The sequence below is a fragment of the Balearica regulorum genome, chromosome 6 (genome assembly GCF_011004875.1).
Source record: "Balearica regulorum gibbericeps isolate bBalReg1 chromosome 6, bBalReg1.pri, whole genome shotgun sequence".
NCBI lineage: Eukaryota > Metazoa > Chordata > Aves > Gruiformes > Gruidae > Balearica > Balearica regulorum.
Genome location: NC_046189.1, coordinates 40140831 through 40164570, shown reverse-complemented (window position 1 = coordinate 40164570; position 23740 = coordinate 40140831).

Below are 23740 nucleotides of genomic sequence, written 5' to 3'. Positions count from 1 at the left end.
TCCCATGGATCTGGGAGCACTTATAAAGTGATCGTCACAGAGATCTGCGTGAGGCGGGGAAGAATCGTCTCCAGTTGACAGATGGGGACTCTGAGACACAGATGGGGTTTCATGACTTGAGCAGAGAGGCAAAAGCCACGCGCGGCGACGTTGCCGAACCTAGAACATCTCGTCTCTCCCAGATCCTTCCCAGCCCTGAACCCACACCGCAGTTACACGTGTTAGGGCAAAGCTAAGTCAGGAAAAAGATGAAGTCATGCCTGAGGCTGTTGCTGATCCTCGGTGCTTCTGTGTGCAACTTCAGCGCGGCTGTGTCGCGGGGAGGAGGGCGGCAGGGAATAAGGAGCTGACAAGATCTACAACATTAGATGAGTTTTTACCTTTTCTGTGCTAGAATTTTGCTCCTCTTGTGGAAGAACATCAGATGCTGAAATGTGGTTTAGTCTCGTACAGGGTAAAGGAGTCTCTGTCGTCTGCCTGGGAGTTATCAAGCCTCCAGGAGGAGAAGATGGTTGGAAATGAGGCAGGATTCCTTCAGAAACGCTCCTGGGTTCTGGTCGTACTTGGCAAAAATTGAACCTTGCCTGTGAAACTTTCTGATTTCGTGGAAGTGGCAAATTTCCCAAATTTCAGCTTTTTCTCTATTAAATGTGGAGAGCGATACCTTCTTACCGCACGGTGTACTGTGAGAAAAAGCGCACAAAAGGCTCGGAGAAGCTCAGAAGCTGAAGTAATAGGGAAGGGGGGGGGGCATCGCCTCAGATATTTTAAGTAGGCTCTATCTAATGGCAACTGTTTAAAGGTAGATAAATCCCTTCCAGCAGGCTTAAAAACCATAACCAGTGGCAAAAGGCAAACATCTACTGACCGCACAGTCTCCAAGAAACTCGGGCAATGACATTGTCATTTGTGATTCTTGTTTTTTAACATATTTCCTTGCGGAGGTCAGGTCAAGCTTCCTTGTCGAAATTCTTACTGATGGGAGAATTAATTGGTAAATGGATTCGTGGGAGGGAATGGTGTCTTGAGCAATTCATTCTTCAGCGAGTGTTCATCGTGTAATGGACAGAGGTCTTCTCCGTGAGTGATTACCATTTCATCTGCTTCACTTCCTAGGAAGTATGTTTATATACGTGTTCAGGAATTAAGTGATTTTTTTTTAATGCATTGGTGTGAGAAACACATGCATTACATTGAGTAATAGCGGTTCTATACCCTTTTACAAAGCAAATGAGAAATAGTATGCTTTAGAACTAGATTTAGCATGACAGAATTGAGAGTTCATTTTAAATTTGAGTTTGAAGATATTATTAAACTGTACATTGCTGTGAATTATGTATCAGTCAGCACATTATCAAAATAGCAGCATCTTGAAATACTTATTGAACAAACATGAAAGTAGCTTCGTAGATTACTTATGAAGCACCTTTACCCAGCAAAGGAAAACACAAGCTTTCTATTTTTCGAGTAATAAAGGGCAAACAGATGCAATAAATAGCTGCTTTTGGGAAACATGATATTTTTGGGAAACATGAATTCATGGAAGTCAGCATTCTTGGGGGAAAAAAACCAAACAACAAAGAAAGAAAAACAAGAGAAAGCCTAAAACCTCAGGACTCTACGCTATGGCAGAAACCTTCATCGAGCCCATTTGTGATACAAGGAAGTTGTTCAGATTTTGTCAATCACAGGGAGGGTTTTTTGTGGCTGAAGGATCTCAGGAATCTAAGATTGACCAAGTGCTTTGGGAAATGTTCTGAGTTCATTAAATGACATGGTGATGAAATCAAAGAGAAGATGATTTTTTTTATAAAACACATTTTTTAATGATTTTCATTCAGCATTTTAAACATTTTTCTTAACCTTTTCGGGTACATTTTTGTTGCCAGGACCTTATTTGATACTCCGTGAAGCTAATGGGATAATCTAATACTAACCAAAATAGCAACAGCATGAAGTCATACCTCAGTGGGCACTCAGCTGAGTCCTAATGCTGTCATAATTAATGTTCATGCTATTACAATAACCTACAAATTATCCAGAAGAAAGTCCCTGTTTGCTGAGGACTGTGCAAACACAGAGTAACAAATGTTCCCCGTCATGGAAGAACAAACGGCTTACGGGGATGAGGCAGCGGAAAGGTGGAGTGAAGAATGAGGGAGCAACAGCGAGATGGTTTGTGTGGGCTTGGGGGAGAAAAGGTCCTAACGCATTGATGAAGGTATCGGTTAGTAGAAGGAAAAGAGCAGTAGATGAAGGGCTGACAGGAGGGAAAGAAGAAGAAGAAGAAGAAGGACCCTTCTGGTGCGGCCACAGGACACAGCATCGCCTGGGGTCCTTGCGCTGCTCACTACGTCAGAGAAGGAACAAGAGGTTTCCTCCTCTCTTGAGGGGAATATGGGTGGTCTTCTCCAGGAGATGCCCCTTTCAGTCCCTTTCTTCAATCTGTCCCTTCTTTGAAGCAATGAAATTGATGAAATTTACTTATAATTGCTATTATTAAAAGCAACAATTTATACTAGTTGCAATGCAGCTTGCAGCTGTAAGCGTAGTTTTACTACAGCGTATTAGTCACTGGTAGTTGAAATGATCTCTTTTGGAAAATAAGTGACTGCGATCGGACACGCACTTCTCAGGATGTGCTGCTGAATATGAACCTCTGGGTCTCTTTTCCAAAGCAACGGTCTGAAGGACTTTGCAGCGCTAACAGACGTGGTTAGCCCTTGTAGGGAGCTGGGGTAGTGACGTTAGCCCCGCTGCGCGGGATGCAAGTTCAAACTACTCTGTAATCTGTAAAAATCTTCTGGCAGAAGCGTAGGCATCCCTGAGTTCCCTGGGAGTGTGACGGAGCCTGTCCAAGGGATGGGTAGCTTTGTCGCTGTAATTATAGCTAAGCTTAGCCTTTGCAAAACAAAAAGTGATGTCAGGACCTGTCCGTCATGCTTTTCCAGTAAAAGTAAATGCAAGAGACTTCGACTTCCCTGCCTGCATCTTTACATGGTGGAATATGCTTGAAAACCCCCTTGGTTTGAATGCTCGTTATGGACACTTGGTCTAAGTAACGCTGCAAAGCGCATCTGATTCTGATACCACTCCTGCCGACGGCATGTACACCAGCCCCGGTCAGTGGGTATCAACAGACTTGCTTCGGTGGTAAACCCACAGTAAACCACTGGAGCCAGTGAATAATCTTAGAATCTGATTTTATCTCACCTCCGTATTTATATTATAGCTCTCATTTTGTATTTGTAGGAAGCAGTGCTAGCAACAACTTGGGTGACAGTATATGCTAACAACAAATGTGTAAAACAATTCCTTCAGCTAATTGCTGACCTGTGACTTTGCCAGTGCAAGTAGCCTTACAGGCACTAAACTAACTGTAGACAAAGCCACGCTGTCATTCGGTGTAAACTGATCTGACAGCACTAAAGCATTTGGAGCTGTGCTGATTTATCGTAGCAGCTGAGGGTCTGGAAATTGTAGTTCTTAATGTTTTTAATCATTTATAATGTTACTCTGACCGGCAGGAACAAACTAGTATATATGAGTTTCTTTATAAGATGCTTTCATCTCTGGAGAAGAATAAGGGAGGCTCCTGGGAGGTGAGGAGCCCCAGTGCCCCGGGATCCGGGGGGCCCTGCCCCGCACCCCTGGCATCGGAGCAGCTGGACAGACCTATGGAGGCGGCTACTCACACCCCGATTGGGCTAACCCAGATCCCAGCACTGCCGTGAATACGTCCCAGTACACGTGTAATAAAAACCAAATCACTGCATTTGCATGAAATCTTTCAATACTCTTGGGTTAGTCCTGGCTTGCTCATCTCCGCTGCTATTTTGCCTCCGTAAGAGGCACAAATGTTCCATCCGCTGCATTGGAAAGTGACTGATAGATCCATTGACTTTGATCCAAAAGCAATTGGAAACCTCTATAAACACTCATTTCATGGCAGCCATCATCACTATCGCTTCTCAGCGCTACATCCTTACCTACTCTACAGCCTTCTGGTTATCTGAAGCAGCATTTGGAATCACATCTCAGATTACCATTGTAATCAATGGTATTTATGGACCAATCTGTACTAGTAAGACATCCCAGCAATTTTCAAACACGTTGCAATATGGAAAGGTTGCATTTCAAACCTTAAATTGTTTTGCTGGGTTTCTGAACACTTATTTCATCCCTGATATAATAATAGAAATGCCGGACAGAGGACAAATAAATCCAGAAATTTAACATGACTTTTTCATAAGCCAGTAGGAATATCAACATGCTTAATCAGTGTCTTTAATTGTTTGTAGGCCCTATGACCTCATTAGTATTGCCAATTAGAAATTGGGGATTTCCTTGTTAATATTGCCAATATTAACAATAAATTACTGCTAAATTAGGAATATTGATTAGAATCTCTTCCATTGGCCAGCAATGTTAATTGATATTTTGTGACTCACGTTCTTTTCCATTTTGCTTGTGATCAGCAAAATACATTGTCTAAAATATTAGTTATTGTTGCATAGGTCTCAGTCCGTGACCTGTTGATAGTCATGCTTTCAAAACATTAAGAAAATGTTTACATATTTAACTCTTGTCAACTTTTTTTTGCTAACTTTTTTTGTTTCCTTTTGAAAAGCAGCAGCAGTGTCGTTTGAAACAGGCCTGTTGAAGTTCTTCATCTCTGATTTAGGAATCTAAGAAATATTTGCAAAACCAACAAATCCCAAGGTAAGCCTGTTGTTCCCTAGATTCCGCTTTCAGGGAAGGTAGTAAGTGCAAACACAGCTTGCCATTTCATTTCATGAGAGGGATTTTTTTTTTTTTTTTCTGGGTCTCGACTCTTCCCTGGAGCAACAGAAATGGGGAGAAGGATCCTGAAGCTTCTTGACATTTGTAAATTCACTCTTATTCATCTTTCTATCTAAGATTTCTCAGCTGGATGACAAATGTATGTCATCCGTGGAGTTATGTTTTTTAGATGTCTCCATTTATTGGATGCTCCGGGGTGTTTGGATTCAATTGGAACTTACAGCTTGTCTATGTTTTATTTGCATAATAAGGTTATGAATGACAGAGCAGCTACAGCCAGACGTGTTGGCTCCAAAGACTGCAATTTAAGCCGGGAGTATTTTGCAAGAGTGAAAAAAGAAGGAGAGCGAGCGAGCGAGAAAGTCTGATCATGTGTAAAAAAGTTACAGGAGGGAAACACCGTTCTGTAATGTTCGTGGCTGGCTGACATGTTTTCTGGAGCGATGTGCAGCCTGGATCCAGGTCACCTGGCTCTCTGGCGAGCTGTAGTAGTATGAAGAGACGTTCAGAGGGACAAAGAATTTTCCAGAATTGATCAGACTTCAAATGACTGCTCTCTTCTTTGTAGCAGCAGGTCAGCCTGCTGACTGGTGCTGCTCAGGGAACTTTGCTTCGCAGCCTGCATCGCACAGCAGCTTGAATACGAAGTGACTGCTACCTTTAGAAACCAGAACCAGATGAGAGGAGCCCCATGGCCTCCCGTCCCAGGCCCAGTGGGTATTTTCACTGTATAGCCCCACGGCACATCCCCAGCCCATCTCATCTCCCTGCTGCTCGCCTCATTTCTCGAAGAACAGCGATTAAGCCCCCTCGCCTGAAAAAATCAGAACACGCACATACACACCCACATATACACAACATTTACTTCAGATGGAAGAGACATTAGTCTTTTAGTGTTTTTAACTTACGTGTGTAGCCTGAATTGCATGTGCAATTAGATCTATGTGGAGAATTGTTTTCTATATATGCCAAAATACTTCGTTTTTCTCCATAAGTCACAGTCTGTGGCAATTCAGTCACGAACCTGAGGAACTCCGGGCATGACGTTCCCAGGAACCTGTATCGAATGGGTTGTTAAAGTGGTGTTTCACGTCCTTTAAAACTACCAGTTTCCAAGACTGTCCATTTGAGAAGCAGCTTCTGGTTTGTGTGAACTGAAGTACAGAGACAGAAAAATATGCTTAAACTTCAGCGTCAGTCATTCTTTCAGCCAGTTCAGTTCACTGGCCTTCCTGGGCTGCGTTGGCCGGCCGGCATCATCTGTGAGCGCGCGTTGGCTCGTCCTTGAGATCACCGCTTGTGTGGAATGCGGCATTTTTCATTTTCTTTTAATATATTGTTGAGTGCACATCTATAAGAATGAAATTGGCAAACGTTATATGGAGACATAGAGCGAGTGGATTTTTGAAGCTAGCTCTGCTGTACTGCAAGAGTTAATTGTGATGCACAGAGCCAATCGGAGCTTCTCGGTGATGATTTACAGATTTATTGAGCCATGCACTTTTATTTCTAAAATGAGTGCTTTTCAATCTATGTCAGGTAAGTTCTCCAGTTGTGCCATTCTGATAATGGACATCTTTGTATAAAAACAAGACATCAATAGAATAAAAGATTTTTCTTAATATTCTCTGATCGTAGAGGCTATTGATTATACACGATGGTCACGTCAGGCAGTGCATTTTTAGATGATTACTTCATGCCTCAGGTGATGCGATGTGCCATAAAGATGATGGATGGTGCTTTGCACTTCTCGTACCTTCCCAGTGAAGCCTGAATAATCCCTGTGATTTTCTTCCTTACTGCAGTACCGAAACTGTTGGCCTTCTCCTGAAACAATAGAAATTGTCCGACTGATCTAAGGTGTTGTGTTAAGTGCTGTCTTGCGGAATTCCTAATAACTACATTTATTTTCCATCGATTAAATTCTTTCTTGTGTAGCTTCTTCAGGCAGAGCAGTATGTTAGCAGACATTATGAAGTTAGTAAACACTATAAAGTGTGAAAGCATTTGCTGCAGGAGCTGTAGTCTAAACATTACAGGAGAAAGCAGGATTCCAGATCTAGTCTTGGCTTTGCCTCTGAATATGATTGTAACCTTGGGCAAAGCTCTTAAGTTTGCCTCTCCTTAGTTGATTTAATTTGTGTAGCAGGATAATGAGACTTAGCTAGTATCATCCTTTCTTTTTTTTTTTTTTTTTTGCTAGGGTGTTGGTGGAGGGGATCAGGAGAAGCCGGCTGGGCGATGGAGACGGGAGCGTGCACCCCAGCTGGCAGCGTGCCGGAGGGGAGCAGGGCAGGAACCGGGCTCCTCACCTCGCAACGGAGCCGACTCCAGAAAAGCGTGTTTTGCAGACTTAGTCTTCATGCCGTAGTGCTGCTGGACCCTGTGTTTGAGGGCAGCCTGAAGAAGAAAGCCTGTGAAACACCAGGACTGTGCTCCAGGAGAGCTGTGCTGCCACAGGCTGAGGGGCAGCTGTTTGGAAACTTCGGGGGATCTGCCATGATGCATTGCTGGGGGTATGCTGAGCTCCCACCCGGGGCTTTCACCCCCTCTCCCTAGCATCAGCTTTTATTTCTTATATATTAACGTTAAAGCATTTGCTCCAAGAAATCTGGTTAGCTATGAGTTTAGGACAGGTCTGCCTCCCCTCCATCTCTTTTTTTCTCCGTTTCACCATTATGTTCTCCCCACTGGGATGGCAGATTCACAGATATCGAAGAAATTATAGGCTTACTTCATTTTCCAATCCATCTTTTGGCAAAAGCAGCAGTGTTCCCTATTCTGCATGTACGAGAGCTCTTGCCCAGTCATGTTTTAAAGAATGGGGATTAACTGCTTACTTGGGAGATTGTTTGAAGCTGAAACATTTCACTGTCAGGAAGTTGTTCTTCAGATTCAACCTGAATTATCTTTCTTAATTTAATCACATCACTCCTAGCTATGCCCAGTGAGTTGCACTAAATCTTTCCTTGCCATTCTTTCTGTTTACATCCTTCATGTGTGTGTTGACAGATATATTGCCCATAGGTATTGCTTGGCTTGACTATATGTATTTAATTGAAGTGCTTCTAATTATTCCCCCTGTATCCACCTCTACAGCCGCTGCTGTGTTTTTCTTTGACTTTTCTTTTTCTGTGCCTAGTTTGCCAGTAGCTTGCTGGTTAAAATTATTTCCTAAAGTGTGTTCGATGCCCAAGTTTTGGGAAAACCCGAGCAAGGGAAGGAGGCCATGTTCATTATCAACATGAACTGATAACTGTAATTTTCTAAACTCTTGCAGAGCTTTGGTGTATATCTGAAATAATTATCCTCACTTCTGTTTTCATAGTCTTCTGACTTGTCTGTGGATTATCATTTGGAGCGTTTATGGGCTAAAACGAAACGAGTTTTCAAAGTGGGTTGAAATCTCTCTCTTAATACAGTTTGAATCACTGCCATTGCACAGCTTTAGCCACGGCACCAGCTTCTACATGTTAAGCTGATTTTTGGTCTCATATTCCTCTTCTTCCTCTTTGCCTAGAGGGAGATCTAGAAAGGTTACCCTACTGCTATCTAAAGCCAATTAATAGAAAAAACGGATTATTTCATTGTCGCCGTTCATCCGCTCCCTGCCTTCCGTTGGCTTTAGCAGACCTTGTCAGAGGGAAGCCGAGAGCTGGACTCAACACGGCGTAGGACTCGGCCAACTCCTCACACGGTTCTAGCATACCTCAAGCCTCAGAGGACTTGTCAGTCAGTAAATTAGAAATAAGTGCTACAGGTGGTATGAAAACATTTTACTAATACCGGTTGGGAAATAATAGTTAAGGGCTGAATGCTCTGCAAGCTGATCTAGTTTATATTTATGCTTTGGTATCTGGTGGCAGATAACTTTGGTTGTACGTGGATGTCTATGACAGTTTAAAAGTGCAACCTCTGGCCAGCAAAATGTGTGATAGTTTTCTATTGCACCAGAAACCTGCTTTCTCTGCGAACTGACATTCAGAGATCCCAACACTCTTTAAGAGCTTTAAAGTCCGTAGCCTGTTACCTCTGGTTATTTCATGCAGGACCTGGCCGGAATCACAAAACCACGCCCACTGCGCCTCCGCTTCTCTCCGCTGTTTTCAGAAGTTGCTCATACTGTGTGCGTAGAGCTATGTGATGGAAGATGCTAGCTGTTGAAGGAAGACAAGTATGTGGAAACCCATTTTACTTCCCTGCTTTGTGTCGAAAACATCCCAGAGCAGAAAGGATACCGCTGTTCCACTTTGAAATGAGGGAGGATCTGCTGTACTATGAAACTACCCACAGCAAAGCAAGTCCGAAAGCTCCTGTCCAAACTGGTATTGACTGGTATTAACAGGTCATAATTGATCATTTTCTTGTGGACTCAGCATGCTGATAAATACAAAATGCTTCAGTTTGTTTCAAACAATCCCACAATTTCTTCTGCATTGCTGCAAAACGAATCCTTGACAAAACGATTTACTGACAGTGCCAGTCACTGTCTAACTCTGGGACTGCTTGGACATCCTCTCCTTCAAAGTGACTGATACCCTGCAGCATCTACCGCAGACCAAACAACTTTGCTAGACAGTGCAAAAATATCTTGACAAGTTCAACCGTGTTACTTTAACCCCTTGAGCACCGGCGCACCGCGTATTGTGGATTTGCGGGCTTCTCCGCAGTGCAGCAGGGTAAAGATAGCAGAACCTGGTGCGCCTCCGTAGGTGCCAGTTTTTAAACATATGCTCGGTAACTTCTGAAGTTGGGAAATTTGTTCAGCATAGAAAAACCGCACTACTTTTCAACTCAATTCGTAAGTTGTCAGGGAGGGAGAGTGTGGTAGATTACTGACAGTTATTTTGGGTTTACTTGAGGCTTTTAATGTTTCCAAATTGAAATGATACAAAAATCTGGAGGCTTGAGTTTAATGTATTCCTTCATTGAACACTAAATAGGTTTGTTTTAGTTTTATGGTTTGTTTTTTTTTTTTCCCCTGGTGAAATTACTGTTTCTGTCAATAATGTTTTATTCTATGGAATATGCAGAAGTCTTAATGTTGATTAAAATTCTGCCCGGGTTGGCTCTGTAAGAATGCACAGAAATTCCACATCCTAAAGAAATCAGGGCAGATCCTTAAAAAAATCTTGGATGCTTGACTCTCGTGTACATCAAGGCTTAACATTTTAGTTCTTCTCAAGCAAGTCCATTGCAAAGTATGAACACGTATGTTAATGCTTGACCTCCAGACAGTGAAGAGCCTTCCTTATCGGCATGAAGTCTGAAAGTTAGAGTTCAATGCATTACAAAATGCAACATTTTTCAGTAATGCAACACATTGAAAGAACCAAATACCTTTATTACTTTGCAGATAAAGTGGTCTAAAGGGAACCTCAATAACATTAAGGAGCCAGGCCCTCGTCTGAAGCCAAAAAGCTTGGGATTTGTTAGGGGTGAAGGGGGAAAGTGATGGCAAGTGACAGCTGTGGGGAATGGCTTAGGTCACTCCTGCTTCCATCACCCCTGAAACCGAGCCTACACACCCATCCCTACTTTCAGGTTATCTTAATAAGTGCTGTCTTCCTTTCTGCTACCTTCTACCCCCTCAGCTCTGGCCAAAAAAAAAACCCAACCAAAAACCAAAAACCAAACCCCTCAAAAAATCCCAAACCCTAAAACAAACTAACAAAAAAAAAAAAAAAAAATCTTTGGGGTGAAGCCAGCAGAGATTTCTGCCGGTGGGAGCAGCTCCCTAAGACACCTGGAGAAGCCTCTTTTGTTTTTGCTGGACTTTTTCTGATCTGAACTGTGCTCCAATCCCATTTTTCTTTCATCTTCTCCTCTTCACCTCAAGTACCTTCCACCTCCTCCGCTCCTTTCTTCGAGTCTTTTCTTGCCATTGATTTGCAGAGGAATGCCAAGGCATCTTGGCACAGAAAGGGAGTGCAGATGCCTCCGAGATGCCTCCAGGAGGATGCAGTGAGACGGGAGCCGTGAGGATCCTCATGCCCACCTGGGGTAACCCTGGTGTCACGGGGTGTCGTTGAGGTGCCAGTCATCTGGGTTAACTGCGCACGGTGGACTCAAATGGAAAAGCGTACTTCTCTCATGGTGCCTCCTAGAAGTCATTTGTATGTATATAGAGAAAAATCTCTGCGTTTAATCTTGTCTCTTTACTTGTGCCCGTTTGTTTATTTATCCTCAGGCTCTCAGGTCCCGGCAGTAGAAACAGCCATTTCCTGAATGTCAGGTAATATGTAAATGATGGCTGCTTTTCCTTTCAAATTAATTCATCATTATTTTCATTTTATTTTTCTAAAATAGAAGCAAAAGATTGCTATCTGTGACTATGAAAATCCTGGAGTAACTCTGCAGCCGTTTAGGCCTGCAAATAGGTTTTTTCGGGTCAACAGCCTGAGAGTTTGCCCTTCTTCTCGGCAGGGACCTTTAGGCACCAGAAGTGAACGGGGGGTTTCTGACAGTCTGCGGGCAGCAGCTCCGCCAACCAACCTCCCAGCGCTTTCTAGTCAATGCCACTTTACGATCCAGGTGAGCTGTTTCCTACCCAGAGTGACAATCGTTAGTGGCCGGGGAAGGAAAGCCGGCGTCTGATCGCTGAAGTGCTGCGCTTTGTTTAGTTGTGTTATGTCACGGCATTTGTCCTGTCACGTCCGATGCAACGTGTTCGAGTGCGGCAAAATGTGACCCGACAGAACACTTTACGGCAAGCTGGAGTGCTTTTCCCTTTGCTAATGGAAGAACATAGACTTGGGGAGCAAAAGTCACAGAACAGGTTGTTTCCCGTCCTACTTTCATCTGAAAGACAGAGCTCCTCTGTGTTTCCTTCCCACGTTTTTACAGTGTAACTTAATTGCTCTGCTTCAATTATCTGAATGTACGATTTTATTTGATGTGTATAAAAAATTCTGCTGATTCTCCAGTTCTCCTCTCCACCCTAAAAAATCCTTCTTGGGGCTTTCTGCTTTCCATTCTGCTAATCCATTCGGCTGCCACAGTCATTGCTTAAAAACTGCTGGTAACAGAAATTTGCTCCTTTTAAGCAGGTGAAATGTATTTGTCTTTCTCATAAGCCAAGGTACAGATGGGTCAGTTGAATTTATGTTTTTTTCTGCGCACTGAACACTATTTACACCTGAGTGGCAACAAACAAGCATGTCTTGGATGAGATGTGTTACAGCAGGTCAGGTCAGCCCCGAGGTCTGCCCGCGCCAAGGAAACGTGAATCCTACAGCTTGTCCCTGCAGGAAGAAAAGGTCCTGTTTTCTTCCCCTTCTCTTCCTCTTTCTTCTCCACCTTCCCTGCTCCAGCGCTTGTCAGATCCTTCACTTGTGGTTTTAACCTGGCATAGAGCTGTTTCCTCTTTAGTTCTCCACTGCCTTGTGCGTTGACCTGGTTCCTGGGAGAAGTCCAGGAGGCTGCAGGGAAGGGAGGGATGAGGAGGACCGGGGAGCTCTGTGTTTCAGCAGCATGAATCTGCAAGATCAGCATTGCTCTTACATCGCAGCAGGACTCATTAGCCGAGGAAGGAGCAATTACTGCTTGTTACTTCTGGGACCTGAGCTCATGTCCAACCGTTTTGCTGCCTTGTGTGGAGTCATTTGCACAGGTCAGTGGTGGAGCTCCCTCGACACCGACCAAACACCTTGATGCTCCAGCTTCTCTTCCTGTGACTTGAACACAGAAGTTTAAAACAAAGCACCACAAGAGCAGTTAGAAGCACGGATTCAGTCGCCTCGTTAATTTGTTTGAATCTGCATTGTTATGAAGTTTGACAACATGCGAAGGATCTCTGTGTACTGACATACAGCATTCATCTGTTGTCAGCTCGAGCATTCATCTGACAGGTCTACCCACAATTCTAAAATTCCTGGGATTCTTTTATTTGTTGTCTTGTTCTAACACTTCTGATGATTATTTTTATCCTTTTATCTGCCAATATCAATAAAAACAAAAACTGAGATTCACACATTCTGACATGAATCTTAGAAGCTGGGAGTTAGCCGTCCCTCTGTAGTGGTGTTCAGCGGAGTCATCAGCCCTTAGCTGCAGCACAGGCTGTGTATTTAAAGCCTTGGTCTTCGGTTGAGAAGAAAGGGCAAAAATTTCAGAAATGCAGATTGACGAGGGCCTTGGCTTCTAAGTCCTCAAGGATCATCACATGGCTGTAATTTTTTACCTTTCTCTTGGTAAATGTGCTGGTTTGTCTCTGGTTTTTCCTTTCTGCATCTCTAGTAAAGGGCTTTACAATTGCGTGAACTTTCCATGGATACTAAGTAAAAAAGTAAGTAAGTCCCACTCCACGTAGTGGACGAACGGATGGCAAGATAACAATCTTTCTTTACTAATTTTTAGTGAAAATTTTGGTTTCCTTTCATGCAACATTTAGCACACAAAAGTGAAGTAGCCATGCTGACCGGAGAATTTTTGCTTTGGGCAATGCAAAGGCCCAAAATGTTTTTAGAAGATCAAGTAAACTGTGAGAGTAAGTAACTAGAAAAATCAGACTGGGTGATGGGGTTACGTGGCGGTTACGGCCAGGCTGACCTTTTCAAAACACCTCAGGTGCCTCCTTGTATCCGTCCAGCCTTGCTCACTGCCGCGGGCGGACTGGCCGCACGAACCCGTTCTGATGTTCTTGCATCAGCTCTTCCATGTTTGACCGGCCCCGTCGGCCTCCGCGTAGCAATGCGTAGATCGTTCTTACAGTTAATCATCCCTAATTGAAACAATACTCCAAATGAGTCCTTGTGCGTCTCAGCGCTGGGAGGCGCTGGCAGTTCTCTTCCAGGTTAGTTTGTTTACGGACTTGCAGAAGCATCACTTACAAAGTTCAGAGGCACGTTTATAAATCCCCTCGCTCGTTCAGTAGTGCTTCAATCAATCATCAAACTAACAGCATCAACATTTTTCCTGGGCTATTATCATCACTTCAGTTGCTGCAACGATATATTCTGCACCAATAAATCAAGAGCGATCATTTCAGATGGGCAGAAACATAAGCAGCATTTTAAAATATGTATCTTTTAGCAATCTCCTTTCATCTTTCTGTTGGTTATTTTTATGATATGAAAGTAGGATCATTTTCTGTGTTTGTCTTCGTTTCCTCATTTACGCAAAAGACATTCTGGTATTTTCCAATTTTTTTTACCAGCCAGTCAACAAGCCCCTGGCTAGCACGTTCATTTTTCATTTACTTTTTTCTCCTTTGCTGCTCATTTCAGTAAGTGTGGAATGTCCTTGCGTTAAGAAATGGGATGTATTTCCTCAGGCAACAGGTGCTTATCTTTTTCGTTACAACATAAAACCGACAAAGCAGCTCACGTATCTGTCAGCTATTGTATGAGAAGCTGAAACCTTTCTCCCCTTTAGTGAGTACTTTACTTTTTTTTTTAAGGGAAGCTGCAGCTGCAACACCTGAATTACTGTACAGCAAGGCTTTCTGTGGGTTATAGTTCCCTATTACATTTTCCCATTACCAACTCAAGAAATGTATTTATTCTTTACATCATGTGCACATACTAGTTTTCATGAAATATTTTTATGTTCTGAGTCTTGTGTTCTCTCCTTTTCAATACATGTGTATAGTCAAAGGGGTTTTCTTAATTTTCTGCTTTAGACTTTCCTCAGAGATTGCTTGTTATGTTTTCCCTTCTGTATAGTATACAAACATGTCTGCTGGCTGGAAATAGTAAGACTAGTTTTCGTTGAAAGTTGGCATCTCAGGTGATGACAATTGGCTCCCTCTCCGCGTTACCCAGCTGTAGCGTGCGTTGACTCCAGTGCCAGATGGCACACCACGCACGTATAATAAGATTGCATTTTATGTTTCTGGATGAGTAATATCCCACTTGATTGTGGTATTTGATACTTCATCCAAAATGATCCGTTGTCCTTTGCAAAGCAAGGCTTCGGTTTTGGCTTCGTACGTAGCGAGTCGTTTAGGTGTCCACCTTGCACAATTTTATCAGATTGCAAAAGCATTTGGTTGTGGAGTGCAAGTTTGAGAGGCGACTTGGGAGGAGGGCAGTTTGCAGAGGACTCATTTGACTGAGAACAAAACATTGTTCCTCTGTGGTTGCTGAAACTGTTTTTTTGGGGTTTGTTTTTTTTTTTTTTCAAGATAAAGAAGTTGGAAATTGGAGTTACCTGCCCAATCAGAAAAATCTCTATTTTGTGCAAAATGAAAGACTTTCTTTCAATTTCCTAAGATTTCTTTTTTCTTTAAATGCAAATAAATTTACCAGGTCATTCTCATTCAGGCCCATTATAATAGCATCGTGACCCAAGCCGTTGTGTAACTGGTAGAACAGATCTCTTCTGATGGCAACAATCATCTACAGGCCTGAAATTGCAATATCAGCGTCAACAGGAACAGCACAAAGGTCCAGGGATCAGTAAAACTTGGGAGTTGCCGACAGAAGAGCAGGAAATATGCTCCATACATTCCCACAGTTGCCTGGGAAGTCCTGGTAAGAAGAAGGAACCTGAATAATATTTGAGCTAATGTTGAGAAAAAGAGCACCATACACTCACAAAAAAAGATTTACAGTTCTGTAACCTTTCCTACTGCCTGAATTTTGACTTAGAAAACAACCGGTTTTCTAATCATCTGGTATTATACATTCGAATATCTGATCTATATTCAGATTAAAAGCATAGAATTGAAAAATAAATCAGCCTTTTTTTCAGTCTCCTGAGTCAGCTAGTTTGGCAGCTACATGAAATTATTCACTTTTTTATAATTCCAGATATGGAGGATTAGCCCTTCATCCTGTTGTTTCAGTATGTCTGCATTAATTATTTTCCTTCCTCTTTAATTCAACAATAAACTCACATTTTCAGATCAATGGAATGGCCTATTCTTAAATCACGTAAATATTATTCAGAACTAGGTGATACCTGTATGCAGTCTTGCCAAAGTACACTCATTTATTTTTTAACTTCTTTAGCATACTCAGTCATCCAAAACAATCCATGATTTATAAAAGACATGTAATGAATTTCATCCGTTTCCCATCAGACTTTCCATATTGCTGAGACATGGGCATAAGCAGAAACAACAGCAGCAGAAATCCCTAAGACATGACCATCCTGCATTCTGGGGTCGTTCTCTTTGTGCACGTAAGGGCTAAACTACTACTTTACTGTCGAAAACCTAAACTGAACAGAGCTAATTAAACCAGGTAGTGCCTGTGGCCCGTGCTGCCAAGAAGGGATTTGGTTTCTGGGACAAAACTGTCCCTTTGAGGGGTGTTCGGCTGCTGAGCTGACCGCCACCTCCCAGCCACTGCGGTGTCACTTGGGGCCACATTTAATCCTCTCAAAACTTCGTGTTTTGGTTTGAGTTGCTGTGGACCCTGGATGTAATCGTGGTATAGTTAGACACGTAGTTGAGTGGCCTATGAGCAGGTCACCAGTTGAAGCTGATCTAACCCAGTGTTTCACACCAGAGCTGTTTCAGCCCAATTTATCAGTCATTCCAAAGGCCAATATCTAGAAAGTTGCAGCTGTGTGAAATGGGGGTAATTTTCTTGCGTCTCAAAAAAGGCTCAGTTAATACAAGCTTGTGTTGATGCATTTTAGAAATTTAAGACTTGCTGTTACCCATCTCAGATCCTTCCCATTTTCAGATTCTGCCATTCCTCATATTTTACTTTGAGGTGGGAGGGGCAGAACTTTCCTAAATTGAGATCAACCTGATGGTTTAAAATCCGTGCAACTCTCCCAGCCTGTGTGTTGTATGAAGGATTTTTGTTTAAATTGTAACTCAGTGTGAAGCCCTCCAGAGTCGGATATACTTCTTGATTTCTTTAGCTGGCAGAAGGGTTGACAAGAAATTGCACTCCCCAGTTTATTTTGTACAACCTGTGCATGGTTCTCGTTACAAATCCTGGCTTGTCCCTGCTGCAGCCAGCAGTGGCATTATATATGACTTCTGTTTAGAAGGTAAAGTGTTATCTCGGCACAATTTGTATAGTAAAATTTGCAAGTAATTAATATTGCGGCAATATTTTCTCCTCAGCTCAGAGAAATCGTATGGAAGTGCACGCTACGTAGATGCTATAACTGTAGAGGTGTACAACAAATAATAATTACGGATCATAATATTTATCTACGGTAACAGCCGTTCGCAGGATACAGCTTACTGCAGTTTCTGTTTCTGCATTTGGAAACTGAAACACGAATGTTGCAGATCAAATCCTGCTTTATCATGCCATTTTAACCTTTTTCTATTCTCTGTTAATTATTGATGTTAGCCAGATCATTACTTTCCGTGGATGGCTGTTTGGAAGATGTCAGCTCCAAGTCAGCGATTGCTCTCATCAGCATTGCCCTTACTCACACCGTCGCAGTATAGCTCCTCTTGCTCGTGTCATTATATAGTGCTATTATCCGTCATCCTAAGGATACTAGCAGGACTTCCGAATCTATATGTAAATGAACAATGCAGCTTCATTTAATAATAGCTAAAACTGTGCTGCACTGGCAAGCAAATGAGTAGCTCAATGAGGAGGGTGGCGGGTGGTGGCAGAGCATCACTGCCCATGCCATCAGCCCTGCAGGCAGCCAGCTCGGCCCTGAAAGCTCAGATCGCCAAGGGCAGCGAGGGTTTGGCTGCTTCTGAAATGTCTCTTGGGTGCGTAGAGCAGCCCCGGGGAAAAGCCAGCAGCATCCTGGGCTGCTGGAGCAGGGAGGTGGCCACAGGTCGAGGGACACAGTTATTTATCCCCCTTTACTCAGCGCTCGGTGCGGGGTGGGAGGAAAAGGGACAACAGACCTGAATTGGAGGTAGAGAGGTCCAGGGTGGATGGGAGTCATGCCTCCAGGTTGTGCCATCTCCATCCTTGGAGGGCTGCAGGACTGGAGAGGACCAAGCCCTGAGCAATGGGGTCGGACCCCAGAGCTGGCCCTGTTGGCAGGAGGTCTGGCCAGAGACCTCCTGGGACCCTTCTCACCGCAATTACTCTGTTGTTCTAATTTTTTCTCCTTCTACGATGTGTTTTTGTGGGGGTATATAGCTTGCAGATGCATGTTGCATGGCTGCTGGTAACTTTTTAATTACTGAAGACAATGATGAACGTGATTTTTCACTTGAAGAGAAGGTTACATGTATTGCTAAAATGTCTCACTCCAGGAGAAATTTTGGCCAATAACCTGAAAAAAATATTTTAATGATTTTGCATTTTTCTGCAGACAACGAAAGAAATGTGTGGTTTGTACTAACAATAGTTCTGTTTTTCCAAACAAGAAAGACAACATAGAAGTATGTGCTGTTATATGACACTAAACAAAGCATAAATAATCAGTAGAAAAAAAATTGCTTGGGAATGTCCCAAATTATAAACCATATAAGTACATTCTAATCTTTGCAAGGACTTTTCATACCAAATCACCCAAATACATGAGAAAAAAAGAGAAATCTTTTAAACTGTCTCCTCATAATCAAAAGGTCATTAATATCAAATGCAATTCTGGCATGTGTTTCAAGTGGCTTTTTTAAATCCAAGCAGCTAGTCGTTTCATATTGCATAGACTAGATTTAAAATTAAAAAAAATAAAAAGGTTTTAAAGTAACCTCTGTAGAGTATTCTATTCAAAGCATGAAGGTCTCTGAACAGCACACATCTGGGATGGAGAAAGTTTTACCCTTCAGAGTGGTACTGATCCATTCAACTTTAACATCAGGTCAGCTTTTGCATAAAACCATCATTTTTTTATTTGGTATCTAACTGGAAATTGTGGAATTCTGTTTTCCTGAGGAAATGGACTCTATCCCAGGGCATCGAGACTGGTGATATCCTTGAACCCCAAAACTGAAGAGCAATCTTTGCAACAGAAAAACACGTGACAATAAATGAAATTGAAATTGCTTCATGACGATTTTTCGTAACAAGCATTTCATTTTATACCTTTGACTGCATCTTTTGAAAGAAGATGCACAGAATCCATAAGTCTCACTAGGTATTTTGGCTTTGGTGTCCTGAAGCTCCTTCTCAAAAACATAAGTCCTCACAAGGTGATGACAGGGCTCAATACTTCGTGGTTAGCCTTGTCTGTGCTAACACTTATTAAAGCAAAAGGACTTTGCTTGTTAGAAATATGAAGAATAATGAAAGAAATCCCAAAGTTGTTCTTTAATATGAACCTTCCATGAAACCATGAGTTTAAGACTGAATTTTAAAGTTGTGTTACTAAGCTTTACTTATTTTCCCAGTTTAAAATCTGGCCATTGTGTACATTAAGCAAATGCATGGATGGGGGAGAATTATACTTTTAGACTTTCTATTTAATTGCTTGTCCTGGAAATGATTTTAGCTGTTCTAAGATATTTTATAGAAATAAATGTTAGAGATCTAACAAAATCAACACAAATTAATTCTGAATTTATTTACCTTCCTCTTCTTCCACAAAAGCAATAGGAAAGTGAATGGTACCCCTAAGTCTAAAAGCAACGTGAGCTGGACTCCCACATATGATATTTAAATTAGAAGTTACTTCATACCAGGAGGTTTTGCATTTTCCATTTATTTGTTATCTTCCATTCAAAGGCAAAAAAAGTATTGTGTCTAAACAAAATTGTCATTATACTTGTATTGGCTATTGGAATTTTATGGCAATTTGTATTTTAAGTAATTCAGGATGATAATTATACTTCTTGCTTCACTAACTGCATAGTTACTATTCAGAGTACCTCATGTATATTTTACTGCCGTGTACATTCTGTATCAGAGCAGACCTTTTGCAAATTGATTCATTTGCATCATTATATACTTTTTCAGAAATAATTTTCTGATCGTGAGGAATAGACTTCTGGTAGAATCAGAGAGGTAACTCCTAGGACTCATCTTTATAGCTGAGGAAACTAAAAAAGAAACCAAATAAGATACTATTTTTTTGTCCCTATTCGGTCTCATTTTTAAAATGATGTACCTCTGCTGAAATGGGAATTTTTAACAAGAGAGTCTTTCATAGAGAATTTTGGTTTTGTTAATTCACGTGGAAAAACTCAAAAAGAACAAATTATTTGGCTCACTTTTTTTTTTCTTTTCATATAGAAATGATGACAAACTTTTGGGCTGTGTGGGACGTGTGCCTGTCATGTACCTTGGAGCGCTTCCTTGTCCTCTGCCCGTTATCGATCTCTCCCAGCCACTTATTTTCGAAAGATACTAATTTAAAAAAAATTAACCCACTGCAGAAATCCATTAGAGTTTTTTTTTTCCCTTCCTCAGCCTCACAAATTGCCAGTGCCTGAAGCTGAAGAGAAGCAAAAATCCTGATGAATGACAAATAGCGTGGCTTTTAAAGTCTGATGTCCTACGGCCCTGCAGGGCTAGAAGAAAGGGGACAGATCCTCTGATCAGTCAACTTGGTAGAACATAAACAGTGCAAAGTTGTTTTAAAATGGCTGAAGAGGGCTAATTCTCCTTGTTCTGCTTATACAGAGGCTTGGGGAGGCGAAACTCCCACACTGGCAGTGTGACAAGCTGCGTTCATCTGCAACATCTGAAGGAACTGAGTTATTTGATGTTTTGTTTTGAAAAATGATTGAGGACTGTTTTGTATGCAAAAAGTCTTCTATTCTTTTCTTGCTTCTGAGTCTTAGACAACTGAAATTATGGTTATCGGAGGTACTACGTTTAAATCTTACAAAGATCTTTACGAAGATGCTATGATACACGGTGAGAACGCGTAGCAATGCGTAGCAGGGCTTATCGGTGCTGTCAATAGTCGTTCTTTTGATTTACTCAATATAGGGATGGGCAGCTAGCAAAAAGTTAAATCCCCTTTTTTCCTTCTCCTCCTGAAGTAAGATAAAATAAACCTCATGTGGATGTAGCCTAATTGTTTTACCCTGTTTCTAGTGTGTGGCAGATGTTTTGGTGAGAAGAAGATAACTGAAATGGGCAATAGTAATTTTTCAGTTCTTTTGAAAAGAAGAAATCAGCAAAGAAAACTTAGGACACTAATACGACAGGGTTTAATGCTGCAATTTGTTATAGTGTGGGAAGGGAAAATGACACTTATTGCTACTAGTTTTTATGAAGAAAATGGCTATTTACATGACTATGAATTCTTAGATAACAACATGGGTTTTCATACTTAATATATAACTCTATGGGTTTTTTGTTTGGTTGGGTTTTTCTTAAGTGCGTCCTACACAGAACAGATCATAACCCAAACAGTACTTTATCCTTTTTCTCAAAGGAACAACTTCTTAATATCTCATTTGCATAAAATTTTGGGGACTCTGCCTTGTGTTATTGAGCGTTGCTGATTGTCTTTTGATAGCTTTAGTTTTAATAAGTAGCGTGCTATCTCATCTGTGTGTGTACAACAGCATATTTCTGAACATAGGTATGGAAGGAGTAAGTTGTATTGGCAGCAGATGAAAGTGAGATGAAATACTTCAAAGACCAGACAGACAGGCAGAAGACAGAGAAAAGGGTCTGTTAGGTATTGGGATGAGAAGCTTTTGAAATATAGATAACCTACAGCAGAGATGGGCTCTGTTCTTCTGGCACTAATAATTAGACAGATAAGAGGGTAGAGTGAAAGGAAGCCAGGAGATATGGACAAAGTTCAGGATAAACCATCCTGGAAAGACGAAGGTGTGGAAGTTTTCTTCTGGAAAAAAGTCAGATGAAGCTCAGGTAGGAAATCATAAAGAACATGTTTGTGACAAACTTGGGGACGTAGACAATAAGATCAAAACCAGCCATGCGAGTGCTTTTATATGAACAGCAGAAGTCTGAAAGCTCAGGAGATGTTGTAACAGGTTTTATAGAATCCTAGAATGGTTTGGGTTAGGAGGGACCTCACAGCCCATCCAGTGCCACCCCCTGCCATGGGCAGGGACACCCTCCACTAGCCCAGGTTGCCCAAAGCCCCATCCAACCTGGCCTTGAACACTGCCAGGGAGCCAGGGGCAGCCACAGCTTCTCTGGGCAACCTGTGCCAGGGCCTCAGCACCCTCACAGGGAAGGATTTCTGCCTCCCATCCCATCTCCATCTCCCCTCCTGCGGCTTCAGGCCATTCCCCTTGGCCTGTCACTCCCTGCCCTTGTCACCAGCCCCTCTCCAGCTTTCCTGGAGCCCCTTTAGGGACTGGAAGGGGCTCTAAGGTCTCCCTGGAGCCTTCTCTTCTCCAGGCTGAACAAGCCCAACTCTCTCAGCCTGAGGTCTCCATAGCAGAGGTGCTCCAGCCCTCAGATCATCTTGGTGGCCTCCTCTGGACTCTCTCCAAGAGCTCCATGTCCTTCTTGTCCTGGGGACCCCCGAGTTGGACGCAGCACTGCAGGGGGTTCTCACCAGAGTGGAGTAGAGGGACAGAGAAAGTAATCACCACAATACCAGAGCAGAAGTTCCCCAGCAGTGGGAGAATACATGGCCCTGGTGATAAAACTGCCACAGGATTACTAAAAAGCCCAGTAAGAGTAAGATGGTTTATCCCTGTTCAGACTGACAGTGCCACCGCCGGGTCCCCCCTCCCAGAAACGCATTTGACAATAAAACAGTTGGCATGAGGAAGAATAATTCTTCAGTTCCTTCTGAGCATTGCAGTTCTTCATCTACTTCAATCAGTATGTGTGAAAAAGCCAATTTGGAATAGTCGTAACAACATTGAACATCCTTGTAGGAGGGGAAAAAAATAAAATCAATGTACCTACAGAGGAACTGCCTAATAATGAGGAAGATAATTAAAAGGAAATTAAAGGAGCAGCTAAGAGGGGAATATGTTTGTAGGTGGCTTAGATGCTTTAAAGGCAACAACTTATTTTACTACTCAGCACAAATATGCATAACATCCTAATTTTAAAGAAAATCCACCAAAAATAAAATATAAACCAACATACAAAGGAGTATTAGATTTGGGTTTTTTTTGTTTTGTTTTGGTTTGGTTTGGTTTTTTTTAAAGGAAAAAGAGTCAACTCTCAATTTAAATGTAAAAGGCAAGCCAAACAGATTTTGAGCACTTACTGAATGTGGAAAAGCTAATAACAAAAAACTTTGTTGAACACATCAGAGGCAGGAAGCTTGCCAGAGAAGCAGTCAGACTGATAGATGATCAAGGCATAAGAGGAGCATTAAGGGAAGATAAGGCCATGGCGGGGAAGCGAGGTGAGTTTGCATTGCTGTTCGCTGCGGCGGCGGTTGAGGACGGCTCTGTGCTGGAGCTGCGCCTTGGGAGGGACACGTTTAAGGAACAGTCTCAAATCGAAGAGCCCAGAGCTGGTCCTGCTGGGACAGGAGGTCAGGGCAGAGACTCTGGGGGCTCCTTCCCACCTGAGTTACAAGGAGAGTCACTGAACCTTGGTCTGATCACTCCAGAGCTCTCAATGCAAGAGCTACCATCTTTGGTTCGACCAGCCTCTCCTTATGTGGAGCTCTACACCTGCGGCCAACCTCTGTCCTCTTAGGAGAGAGTGGCAAAACAACAAATGATTTCCAAACCAGACTAGACATGCTACCTTTTCATCAGAGGTGACAGCTGGGAAGCAACTTCTGGTCCAGAATTCCATTAATGACAGACACAGGGATAGTACATCCATAAAAGAAACGTTATCCTATGTACGCTTTGTTTCTTACGTTGTACTCACATATCTTTTGCTGACCAATGTACATATTCGTCCTCCACTCTGGCCCTTTCCTGGCCCTTCCAAGCTGCCTCCTTGTAGTTGGGCCGAATTACAGAAGATCTAGGCAATACCAATTCCAGATACATCGCTCTATAGAAGCTGACTAATCTTTAAAAATAGGCTAAATCCCAATTTAGAATGATTTCAGTAAGCTTAGAAGACAATTGCTATAATTATGCAAATTTAAACAACTGAAAAGCCTTAACACAATGTATACAAAATAATGGTTTAAAGGAATTAGCTTTAGGAATTAGCAGAAATTGGTCATTTGTATGTAATAATAGGACTGG